The sequence below is a fragment of the Athene noctua genome, chromosome 27 (genome assembly GCF_965140245.1).
Source record: "Athene noctua chromosome 27, bAthNoc1.hap1.1, whole genome shotgun sequence".
NCBI classification, from domain to species: domain Eukaryota; kingdom Metazoa; phylum Chordata; class Aves; order Strigiformes; family Strigidae; genus Athene; species Athene noctua.
This window is the reverse complement of record NC_134063.1, coordinates 6,542,003-6,552,840: the sequence shown is the minus strand read 5'-3', so window position 1 is coordinate 6,552,840 and position 10,838 is coordinate 6,542,003. Positions and strand designations below refer to the sequence as shown.

At 37.2% G+C, this 10,838-nt stretch overlaps 1 pseudogene; it reads left to right on the top strand.

The window, feature by feature from the left end:
- The first annotated feature begins 817 nt into the window (after positions 1-817).
- On the top strand, positions 818-9,595 carry LOC141971148 (semaphorin-4E-like; annotated as a pseudogene).
- Positions 9,596-10,838: the final 1,243 nt, after the last annotated feature.

Below are 10,838 nucleotides of genomic sequence, written 5' to 3'. Positions count from 1 at the left end.
GTGTCTTGGCACATGGATAGCCTCTGTCTAGGCAGCCTCACACCCTGGGTTACAATACCAGGGCTAACAGGAGTTATTTAATAGTTTTCTGAGGTTTCCAACCTGATTTACTAATTTAAAAGTATTCTAACCCAAACAGTATTTTACTTGGATTATGCTAATGCAAATTATTTCCTTAGCTGTTGGCATTTGCTTACAGATGAAAGTGCAGAATAGGCAGAGATTCCCTTCTTTATTAAAGCAGATTTGGAATCTGGCTTTGTGCTTTCTCTAATTGCTGATGACAACTACCTGGCTTTCATTTTGCTCAATTTCCTAGCGTTGGCTGGAGGGCATATTCATTGAGATGGACTGCCAAAATGCCAGGTATAAAAGTACCTAATTCTAATTAACTTAATAAAATATAAATTCTTTTCATAAATATGGTTGATTTGATATGTATATATATTATTTTTCTATAACATATATAAAAACTGATGAATGACTGTAAGTAAAGCAGGTTTAGCTATGATTTTCCTTAAATCCCTAAAATAGCTGACTGCTGCAAAATGTTCCCACTTGTTCTTAACGTTTGTGAAATAATGCTTAGATACCGTGCAGAAAACCTGAAACATCGCAGCCTGCAAATGAGAATCACAGACTTGGTGCAAAACTCGGTTTGCTGGTATAATAGCTTGGAATTGCCATCAGAGTCGAGTCTACTTCTGATTAGTATAAATACAGTAATAGCTAGAAAATCTTGTAAAATGGCATGGCTGTCCATCTCTTATAAAAAGGCAGGTAGCCAAATCCTACAGTGAATTTAAACTGCTTTTAATTTTAGGACATCTGGAAGTAGTTATCTGAATGGAAAATGTAAGAGGTTTTGACAAGTTTCAGAAAATATTTGAAGACTACAGATACTTACTTTGGAGGGCTTCCACGGGACATTTTCAAGAACCATCAAGAAATTCCTGCCTGTAATTATTTAATGACAAGGAATAAAAACTGGGAAGAACTTATTTCTAGTTGAAGCTCTGAAAATGGGTAGCACTGCTGTTCTCCTTTATCTTGTTTTGCAATTAATGCAAGAGACAAAATCATCTGCTGTGAACTGCATTCCCAGAAAAACAGTAAAATACCAAAGTAAGTGAAAAATAGTAATTTCACAAGCAGAAAAACGCCGCAGAATGCTGGGAGTTTATTTTTTTATTAGTCGTAGAAAGATTGCTATGGACTGTTTCACCTCAAGTGTTGCAGATGCACTCATCCAAATGACAGTGAGGAACGCCTCAACAATAATTGCTGTAGCTGGAGGTTCTGGCTTATAAGTAATAATAATAGTGTTGTTTATTTTCCTGTAATAAATTGGGAAAAGAATAGCCATGCATTTATTCAAATACTTTCATGTTATTTAAAAAATGATCTGGAAATGTGTATGAGCTTTTACCTTTGTTCTGTTACAATTTGTTTTCAATCTGGAATTTTTATTACCTAATGCTGTGATTCTAGTGTTAAGTAAGTTTAAAATAACTTATCTTCTATGTGTTGCAGCTGGAAGTATAAACACTTTTATGAAAGAAGGATTATCCAGTGTTTCCACTCTCCTTATGAATGAAGAAACCAATACCTTATTTGTTGGAGGCAGAGATGCAGTATTTGCTCTTGACTTGAGTAATATTTCTAGAGAAATAGCCAGGGTAAATTAAAGACTTTTTTTTCCCCATACCTTCTTTAAAAAAATACTTTGTTTGTGGTTTTCTTAATTTGAACATAATGTTCTGATTTTAAATGTACTGTTTCAAGGCTTGAAACTTTATCACAGAATCTTTTTTTTTTTTTTTAAGCAAAGCAATATTTCAGGTGATTTTTTTATTCCTTGTATGTTACAGAGATACATAGAGAATACTTATTTACCACAGTTGGTTCAAAGTTAGGATTAGTTAGGGGATTTTTTCACACATAATTTTGTGGGGGGAAAAAAATTGCACCATACCCCCTTACAAATATTTTTGGCTTTTAGGAATACTGGTTTGCTACACAGTATTCGTAGAGGAAAGGACAAGGTAGGAACATCTGTTTCCCTGTCTAAGTTACTAACTATAATGAAAATGGCTACAGTGTCAAGCCTCTTTTTAATAAATGAAGTAAAATCAAGTTCATCTGTGGGTTTTTTTCCCTTGCTGCTAAGGAAATTTTCAGATGCAATCCACTACACTTTGTAAATTTTATTTTTATTTTCAGATAAAATGCCAGAACTACATTCTCTGCCTCTGTAAGATAAATTAACTTGTACGTTTGTGGAACCAACACGTATTACTCAACTTGTGATCATATGGTAATTATGTTTGAATACATACAGACCTGTCTTAAAATATTCCAGTTGAAAATTAGAAGCTTCCCTAATTTTTTTATAAGAGTATGAAAGACCAGAAAATTACTTATCAAATATTTTTTTCATCGTATTTAAATGATTGTTGCCATAGGTTATCCATGAGGCAAACATAAGCTTGCAAGGAAAAGGTGAAGAGAACAAAGTGTCTGTTTGAACCAGCTCAAAAGCACACATCTGGTTTTTGTAGGTACTGACATGCAACTTGAAATTATTTTCTTAATCTAAACTAAATTATTGGATACCGTAATCCTGTTTCTTCATTCAACCCCAGTTTTTTCCTTATGTCTTTGCATTTTAAAAATAAATACTTTATAATTTTTTGTTTCTTCTTACAGGTGGGGAATTTTATTCAGCTACTTCAAATAATTTCCTGAGAACAGAACCCATAATACTCCGCAGCATGAGAAACCCTGTGAGAACAGAGTTTAAAACATCATAGCTGAATGGTAAGAAGGGTTTTTTTTATATTTCTGTCTCTTGAACTTTAATCTGGCGTATAAATTCTCTCTAGAATGTAGTAGTATGAGTAGTATGTTATGTGTTGGTTTTGTAGTGTGAGCTTTTGAACTAAAGGCAGAATTTAAAAGAAATTCATGACTATGGAATACTGTGATTAGAGGAGCCACAAGAGTTCTTTCTCTTAATGTTTGATAGATTCATAAATACTTTCCAGCCCTTTCCTTGTCTACTAATCCACAAAAAAAAGTTCAGTTAGACTTAAATTTTAAAATTTCTGCCATTTATGTTTTTCTTGGAATAAACTTTAAGTGTTTTGTGTATTTATGTGTTTCAGAACCAAGCTTTGTCAACATGGAAATAGTGCATGAAAGTGAATCTAATCCAAATGGAGATGTGTTCTTCACTGAAACAGCTGTTGAATTTGAATTCTATGACAAGCTTCTGGTGTCCAGAATTGCCCGTATCTGCAGAGTTAGTATCTGTAGCATAAAGATTTTGCTTAGTGTATTTCAGATGAAGTTTCGTAGTCGAGTGATTAACAAGAGTATCTATGCTGCCTAACCAAACAGAATTGTCACAGGCATTTTATTTCTGGACTACCTTCCTCTTTTTCCTGCTAGAACAGAATCAGCTGTTGACGTTGCATTTGAGATTTAAACCTTTTATCTTTGCCTTTGCACTGAGATTTGTATTGAAAACCCAACTATGTTTGTCCCCAAATCAATGCTGTTAGGTGAAAATTACATCTATTTCTTTATGCATTCTACAGCGTTGATGTTATTTCTTCATTTAGGGTGATTTTGGTGGAAAACATATTGCAGAGAAGATGGATATCGTTTTTAAAATCCGCCTTTCCTGTTCCATTCCAGAATTAAACTTCCATTTCGGTATTGTCCAGGACATCTTTTTACTAAGGTGAAGGAAGTGGCAGGACAGCATATTTTATGGAATTTTTTCCCAACGATGGTGAGATAGAGGGCTACATATGACTAAACTTTGTAATGCACTGAGTAAGGATTCTCACTTCAGTATGAACAGTCTAAGTAAGCCTTTTGGCTTTAACTCAGGACAAGAAGCTACCAGCTACTTACGCTGCATGTTTTAATGGACCACGTTTGTTTTTCTTACAGCTTGATCCAACTGAGCAAACATTATCATCTGAAACAAAATGTTTTTGGTTCCTGGGCCAGAGCCTTCAATTAAAGACTAACCAAAAGCTTCTCTTAAGCCAAGTTTTTAGAGTTAGGTTTTCTCTAGTCGGATGGTGAGGCAATTAAAACTAATTACATATAAAATTACATAATTACATACACAAAGCCCTGGATTCTTCTGGTCTTTATAGCACTAAAAGAAATAGCTGACATTTCAAGGTGCAGAATTATTCTCCTGTTCCAAAAGAAATATCTGTCATGGCCTGCTCGTCCTATGTAATGTTCTGTGAAAATGAAAGCAGACTCCAAACAAGTACAAGTTTTAGCATTAACTAGCTTTTTCTTAATGCTCTGACTAATGAAAAAAACCAAGACAAAGTGGATCAAAACTTTACATGTCAAAAAATACTGATGACAAAGTAGCTGTGAGTAGGTAATTCTAATGTTTTATAAAAGCATCAGAATTGTGGGAATGCAGCACAGTCAGCACTGTGCAGCTTAACCTGCTGCCACCTATTTACCTGTCAGTTTATGCCCACTGGAGCTAACGCAAGTTTTTTTTCTGGTTATGGCAGGTTGGGTTCAATGTGTCCTAAACCAGGAATTTGTAGAACGTTTATTCCTTTGGGTGTGGCAAAGAGATTTAGGCTTAGTATTCACTGGTAGAACTGAAATCACATCAGTGTCTGATCCAGACACTCCTAAACGTCTACTTCAGTTTTCAGTCATCATTTTGAAAAGCATTGTAATTGGAGGCAAAGAGGAAAAGTATTGTGTTTTTCAGTAAGATGAGTTAAAGGGATTAGAAGAAGAATTAATGGTCTGTGTCAGAAGTGTGGAGCCAAAGGGAGGAGAATCCTGTCAAAACATTGATTACCATAATACTGGGGCTCATCTGTCTGTTCACAAGAAAGGTTGTCAAAAGGTCTCCATTCTCAAAGTTGTTTCAGTTTATTTGAGGGCGGTTACTTGATTTTAAAAAAAAAAAAAACACCCACAAACCCACCATCTTTTATGAATGTCTTTGTTTTACTCTCTTCGTAGTGAATCATGAAAACTGCAACACAGAACTATTTTTCGTGTTAGGTATCTTTTCACTAATCCTGAAAAAGATACAGCAGTGTGCACTGTGGAGACTGGGTTATTTTACAGTATTTCTTTCTATATAAAAGTCAATAAAACCTGGTTTTATTTTGTGTGTTGTTTTGGGTTTTTTTCTAAGGGGAAGATTAGACCTATCAGCTGTTTGTGCATACAGTATGAAAAATATTCAGGAAGTCTCCAAAGGAAGCTACAAAGGACCAGTAACTGTAGAACATTCCCCTGTTAAGTGGATGGTATATAGGGGAGAAGTGTCAGTTCCACGTCCTGGTGCTGTAAATATGAATTTTCTTTTTCTCATTAAACAACAGCCTCTGGATTATCATTTTTGCTAGCAAATCATGAGCTCATGTTTTACCAATATAAATGCAGTGTTTACAATCAGCAAAGAGATACCCGCTCTCTCATTCCATCCTACAAAGGTTCCTAGAAAAGCTACCTTGCTTACAGTTCTGCTCCACAAGGGATGTGGGATTATTATCTAGTTCATATAGTGTGAGGAGAATAATGATTTTTATCTTTTGACAATAAGTAGAAATAACTGAATGTTTAGAAGGAAATACACCTTTTTGGTGAAATGTAAAAGCGCTTGTAATCATGTTCCTTATATTTTGTTTCTAGTGCATTGATAATCTTGCCCAGAGTGTTGGATATAATGCTTCTTTTGACTTGCCTGACAAAGTTTTGCAGTTTGTTAGAGATCACCCTCTAATGGATAATTCTGTAAATCCAATTGGTAACAGACTGGTGCTGCTGAAGAGAGGTTCCAACTATACAGGATTGTAGCAGACAGAGTGACTGGCCTAGATAAACAAACATACAATGTTATGTTTCTAGGAACAGGTAAGTGTTCTTATTTTAGGAAAAAATAGTAGACATTTTAATGTATTTTGTTTCAGATTTTTCTTCTGAGCCTTCAAAAAAGTGGAAGTTTCATCAGCCCTGTTTGAAGTTTTGCATTCAGAAGCTGTTTTGCTAGTTTAATATTTTCATCCCAGTTAGATTAAATGTGTTTGGCTTGTCGGACATTAAAAGACTCTCTTTAGAAACTTTCCATATCAAAGGAGACTTGACATAATAATATTTGCAAATTCAGGGGTTGTTTGAGGTCTTTTTTTCTCCCCTGAAAAAAACCATTGCTTCTCTCTTATTGAAAGAAAAAATAAGAATCGCTTTGAAGAATTTAAAAAAATTCCCTATGCCTGGGAATGTCTCCTGAATCTCTATCTAAATTCAACATGAATTATCAGGCTAAAATGTTATGCTATGTTTAAACAAGCTTATCTTTAGAATACATTTCATTTTATGTAGATGATGGATATTTGCATAAAGCTTTCAGTTGTGATGGGGAAATGTTCATTGTGGAGGAGCTACAGCTGTTTCTGTCTCCGGAGCCTGAACAGTCTCTCCGGCTCTCTTCTGAAAAGGTAGAACTTCTGTCCCTGCGTATGGAAAGCGACTGCTGAAATAGCTTGCCTCGGGCCTTGCTCTTCTGTGTTGTCCTTCTGGCTTTTATAGAGCCCGTAAATGTCTCATAATTCTGCTTCTATCGTGTATTTGTTAATAATGGAAGCACAAAACATCTTTTTTTTCTGTAGAAGAATTTGTGTGTGTCGGAATATAACTGAAACAAGACTTCATTAAAAAATTAGGGGAGGAACTCTGTCATTGCGATGGAAAGCTGGGGGTTTTCTCATTCATATCACCATTTATTCTTACAAGATTTTTAGTTTACTGATATCTTTAATAAATACCAGAAAAATCTTACAATCCCTATTAGGAAATAGCAGCTTAAAGATCTCACTCGCTGTTGTAAAAGAACTCCCTCCTGCACTCCCAGGGAGTGCTCTACATCAGGTCCCTGTCTCGAGTGGTGCAGGTCCCAGTGTCCGTGTGCCACCGGTCCAAGGACTGCTCAGATTGCATCTTGGCACGGCATCCCTGCTGCACCTGGTCCCAGCCTGCTGAGGAACGTCTTCTGCTGGCAAATCAAACCGCTCAGACTTCAGTAAGTGAAAAGCTCCTGTTTCAGCTGCACGCCTGAGGTGAGATTGCTTTATCAGTGCACTTGTAATGGCTGTCACTCAGAACCAGGATGATTCCTAGAAATGGAATGGTACAAGCTGGAACACTTCTTGTCTGTGTTTTCGTCTGTTTGGTTTTGGGAAGGTTTTTTTCTTAGTTGGGTTGTTGTTTTTTTTTTTTTTTTCAGGAATTTAATTCAAAGTGTGAAATATGGGGATGCTTCCAGCTGCCTTAGTGTAGGTATGTGAATGTTTGTTTTACAAAAGAATATTTTAACTTCATGGGACCAAAATGCTTGTTCAGTTTGTGCGCACTGGAATTCTTGCATGATAGTATCCCACAGAATTAAAATAATGTTGATTATTACTTTTGAACTAACACTAAAGAAAACCACACTGAGCTGGTACTGCCTAATGCTCTCAACCCTCTCAATCAAAATGTCAGAATACCTCAGTTCAGACTGAATCTCTGACTCTCAGGGGAGACGTAAATGTGACCCGTTGGAAGTTACTGGTGTCCCTCCCACACCCACTTTGCAGAAATCACACGACACATCAACACATCAGCTGTCCCATTAGATCTGTCACTACTTCAGGATGCTGTTCTGCAGATACATGCCATACTACTCAAGAGTACACTTAAAAAGAAGGCTATTTGTTATCAGCCATTTAAAGTTACTTTCATTATTTTTAGTGGGAGTTGGATATGAATTACTTTTAATGCAGAACTGCAGGTGTGTGATCTGGTATTATGCAGCGAGTTGCAAGATACACTGCTTTCTTCATGACACCAGATGTATCTCTTACCTCCACTTATGTCTCTTTAAAGGCAGAGTTGTCTTTACTCTTGTATATTTTAGACTGCACGACAAATGTTAATCAGGCAATCAGCGGGACAGAACTTTCACATTGCTGATGGAAGCATTTTGTAGACATCAAAGCATCTCTGTGAAAAGATGTCATTAACCAGTATAGAGGTTGAGGCACACAAAGGTGAATTTGTTTATGCATGACCTGTACGGGTGAGGCCAAATCAGATTAAAATCTGGAAGCTTTAAACTTCTAGTCCCATTTTCATTGTGTTACACACCAGTGGGAATAAGGCCAGCAAGATGTCACTGATAGTCAGAGATGTTAGTGATGGGATTTCTTTGTCTTTACCCCTTACCTCTTTATTACCCATTGTCAAGACTGGTGAATTAAATTTTATATTTATTTGAATATGTATTTGGTCATATACATTAAAGTAAATTCCCAGTGGTCTTACTTTAAAAAAAAATAATCTTCATAATTTCAGAAAAGAGTGTGAGAAACTGTCTCTCTACTCTCGGAAACAATGTTCATTTGAAATGCGCTCCTCTGTCGAATCTGGCGAGCATAGTGTGGAAGTTTAATGGGAGCAGACTTCAGGCTGAGGACTCTAAATATCAACTCTATGATGGAGAAATAGCAATATTTAACATGACAGTCGATGCAACTGGATTCTATGATTGTCTCTCTCTAGAGAAATCCAAAGGGAAGGAATTCCTTACCACTGTGGCCCGCTATGCCCAAGGAAAGAGAGGGAGCAAATGTTATTGCCACAGCAAATAACGAAGTAGGAGCTGTGTTTTCAGCCTTTGGTACCACCTTCTTTACCGAATGAGGCAGCAAAACAGGGATCTGTGGACAGCCGGAGAGAGAAGCTTGTTTTAAAACTCCCGGGGGCTGGGTGTGCTCTTCTTTTCTTTTTTTTTTTTTTTTTTGTTGGTTTGGAACTTCTACAGGGGCCATTTATCTCTGTCTTGGAAGAGCAGAGAAACCAGCTCAAAACCCACCAGTGCAGCTGGCTTGGGAAGTCCAGCACCAGCTACAGAGGGGTCAGGCAGCGTGGGGAAGAGTTCAGCCACGCAGACGGACAAAGCTGGTGTTAACAAATCTGGGCTCGTGAGCTTCTCCTAAGGAGCACAGAGAGCTCCGGCAGCCTGCAGCTCCCAGAGCTCTTCACTGAGATGACATAACGTTTCCTGTTCAGGAATGTGGAATGTAAATTTGGGTAAGAGTCAGAACTCTGAATTGAAGATGACAAGCTGCATTGTGTATTAAATAGATGTGTTACCAGTTACTGCTTTTAAAAGCACAATTCCTTGTTTGGAAACCTTTTTGACACGATAGAACCATAAGAATAAATTTCTTTCAAAAATTGACACTGATCCACTTTTTTGTCATGCTGGGGTTGCCCAATTACAGAAATTAATACTTTAGAAGCTAATAATACTTAGTGTTTAGTGCTTTCACCTTCAGACTTTCTGTTTAATCTACGAATAGCAACTAATTAAGTCTCCCAGTGCCCCAGGAGGTTGCTACTATCCTCATTTTACATGTGAGGTTAAATTACTTGTCACTGACCATAGCGAGTATTGGTGTCAGATTTGGTGCTTTGTTATAAGTTCCTGAGTCATCTTCCTGTATTTTATCTTTCTCTATTTTCCTCTCCTTTCCCTTTATTTAGGCTTTCAAAACACTTTCCACGCATTTATTTTTCTAACGTGTTTTTAATGACCTTTATGATACATCTTCCTCTGTCCAAAAATGTCATTTTATGTACTGCATTGTTGTTCTGACTTTATTGCTGAGGTGTGGTCAAAATTCAGACATTGTAGCTCCTTTTGTTAAAGGCCACTGAAAGTTGAGCATTTTTTCTGAGACACTTTTTTCAAATAAATGTTCTCTTGTATTTTCTTGTTTAAAAAAGAACATGGGTTCCTGTGATCACGAAAATCCCTTAACAAAAGGCTATGCTGCCTCACTCTGTCTCTTGCCAGACATGCATAAAGTGCAAGGTTGATGCTCTTCTAGCCATGGACAGCTCATTTTTTCCCAGTTTTTACATAGCTATGGAAGGAGAAACCTGCTTGGAAACGGATCCTCCTATGTGGAAGTCTCTACCAGTTGTAGCAAGACCCCTGCTTTCCAGTTAAACAGGAATGCTTGGAAACGAAGATGATGTGTACAGCCGAGATACCTGGATGGGAAGAAAAACCAGGTAAGTGGCTATTTGGTGTTTTTTCTCCCTTAAAACGTAAATATGTTAAGTTTCTTTACACTGGAGCAAAGTCACATTCTTTTTTTTTTTTTTTTTTTTTTTTGAATGCTTGCTTTCTCCATGGATCAAATTATTCTTCTGTTGTGCTTCATAACAACAGGTTCTTGTGTATTATGCGCAAAAAACACAGAAGGAAGGTTGAGGCCACTCGTTGAACTTGCAAGAAGCAAATTCACATGTTACTGTCTCTGTTCCACTGCTGTTTACCAACACAGCGATGTCTGCACTTCCCATGGGAGGACGTCAAGGTGGGAACAACACCAGCCTTTCTAGCAAGGGGAAGCCAGAGGCACGAAGTGTGAACAAGAAAACTATATAAAATGGACGTCTGAAAATTAGAAGACTGGATAGCTGCTGGCAAACTGTTATGCCAAGACCCGCCTGGCTGCGTGTCAGTGATTGTGTCAGTGCAATGCAGAAACAAGACCTGAGGTGTGTGTCTTGTCTCGCAGTTTGAAAGGGAGTCTGCTTCCCCACAGGGTTCCTTTCCCTGTAGTCCTACGCCCTGTATGCAAAGGGTTATATCAAAATTAATGATGCAGGCTGGACAGGGGCGTGTAACTAATAACATAGGAAGGGATATCAAAATTTCCATTATTTTCTTTGGGGACGCTTACTCTCTTCCCATAGTGGAAGGAAGTGCA